This window comes from Mandrillus leucophaeus, unplaced genomic scaffold, assembly GCF_000951045.1.
Source record: "Mandrillus leucophaeus isolate KB7577 unplaced genomic scaffold, Mleu.le_1.0 Scaffold403, whole genome shotgun sequence".
Classification (NCBI taxonomy): Eukaryota; Metazoa; Chordata; class Mammalia; order Primates; family Cercopithecidae; genus Mandrillus; species Mandrillus leucophaeus.
Window position 1 is genome coordinate 2,207,091 of NW_012104288.1, and position 2,262 is coordinate 2,209,352.

The 2,262-nt window shown below is 40.0% G+C and overlaps 1 protein-coding gene across 3 annotated transcripts in view; it reads left to right on the forward strand.

Moving 5' to 3' along the window:
- The window catches only part of IPO11 (importin 11), a 262,132-nt gene that overhangs the window by 225,115 nt on the left and 34,755 nt on the right, over positions 1–2,262 (forward strand). The gene's annotated exons all lie outside the window — the stretch shown is intronic.

Consider the following 2,262-nt stretch of genomic DNA (forward strand, 5'->3'; position numbering starts at 1 on the left):
CTGGAGTGATCTCGGTTCACTGCAACCTCTGCCTACCAGGTTCCAGCAATTCTCTCATCTCAGCCTCCCTAGTAGCTGGGATTACAGGCATGTGCCACCACGCCTAGCTAATTTTTGTATTTTTAGTAGAAATGGGGTTTCACCATGTTGGCCAGGCTGGCCTTAAACTCCGGACCTCAAGTGATTTGCTCGCCACGGCCTCCCAAAGTGCTGGGATTAGAGGCGTGAGCCACTGCACCCGGCCTGTAAATCATTTCTTATATAAACCTAGCTGAAAGTCAGTTACATTGCAGTTAAAAAAAAAAAAAAAAAATCATTATTAAACAATTTATTGGAGGCCAGAGGTAAAAAAATATATATAAATAGGAAGCATATTGGTGGTTTGGCCTAACATAGGACTGGGGTTAACAGAGTGTGTGCCCCTCACAACTTCCTCAGCAACGTTAGCATCAACATTATGGAGGAAATGATGAGAAAGCATCACAGAGGAACTTGTGAGAAATGCAGATTCTCAGGCTCCATCAAAATCTACTGAATTAGACACTATGGGAGTGGGGCCCAACTGTGCTTTTAACAAGGCCCTTCAGCTGGTTGAGCTGAAAGCTCAAGTTTGAGAATCGCTGATATTGGACATTAAGAAAATGACTTGAATATTTGGCCTTTGTCCCAACTATCCCTCCTGTGCACACAGATGGGCTCCAGGTAGAGTGGAACTAAGCTTTTTTTAGACAGTTGCACTTATTCTGTTCAGGTGCCAGAATAAAGGCAATTTTAAAGCACCCAAATTTGATACCCTGAAGTAGTGAAAAATTCATTTAGACAACAAAAATTTTGAGGAAAAATACTGTTTATCAGTGCTCAATGAATGTTTGTAAATTCAGCTTTTTCTCATCTGTAAAATGGCTGAATTACTTAGGGCAGAGTTTGTATAAATTAAATGAAAGGTATTATTACTACAAGTACCTTTAAACCCAGAAATGACTTAAAAGGTTTCACTTTTTTCATGCTAACACCTGTTGGTTCTGTTTAGCTGGTTGAAGTTTCTTCTTGAGAAAGATTCTTACTTAGCAGGCTGGAGTGCCTGGATCTATTCGGTGATTTCTGCCTTGAGTTTAGAATGGAGGAGTGGCCACTTATATTCACGTTAGCCATTCCTATTTTAAACTGTTGGGTTTACTATTTTTATTAGTATATTACTGCATGCACAGTCTACACACTTTAGTTTATTAGACATCTATTAATTCTTACATGTCTTTTATGTGAAGCATGATTGTCTATCTTTAATCTTTGTCAACAAAATGAGATTTGACTTTTAATTGGAAATTTTTCTGCAGGACAGTTTTAACTTTGGGCTTTTCAGCCTCCCAAAGTACTAAGATTACAGGTGTGCACCGCTGTTCTCTGTCTTAGGGTGATAAATCTTTTAATTTAGGGAAGGCAGAACAGAGAGCATTCACTATATGAGTAAGTTAACAGATTTTGGAAAGCAGTGGAAGAATTTGATGCAAAATAAAGCATGCTTTCGTGCAGATCCATAGTCACTGCAGTTAAAATTCAAGTTTGCAACAGACATAAATTGACTAGTGTAAAGGAACCCCATATTATTCAGTTCTAAAATACAAAGTGGGATGTAGACCTTTTTAATACATTTCACTTTATTAAATAGCTTTTGGGTTGATAGAATAGTGTAATTTTCTCACTTTGTGTCGGAGTCCATTGGCCAGCTACTTGTGCTACACTGTATTATATCATGGCAGACAAAAGCATTGCAGCCCCAGGTCAAGGGCATGCAGTGAGTTAGGAATTGAGTTCCTGCCATTTTTCAGGACTTCTGATTTCTAGCCTGAGGTTCTTTTTGATCCCACCAGTGGGCACTAACTGAATCAGAGGCAGTCACTCCAAACATTGCTTTTTTAATGATAGGAAATAGAAACAAAAGGCACTTGTTTCCACTGCAAGAATGAGCCTGATGAAGTTTTCTGGTATCAGCACCTGTGTTAGTTCTCTATGAAAAGCTATTTACACAGCTGAGTCAGGAATTGTCCTTCACCTGTACTTGCTACAAAGCAACAGAACCCAAACTTACTTTGCCACTGTTTATTCGTTAAGAACTTATGATCATGCTGGGCGCGGTGGCTCACGCCTGTAATCCCAGCACTTTGGGAGGCCGAGGTGGGCGGATCACGAGGACAGGAGATCGAGACCATCCTGGCTAACACGGTGAAACCCCGTCTCTACTAAAAATACAGAAAATTAGCCGGG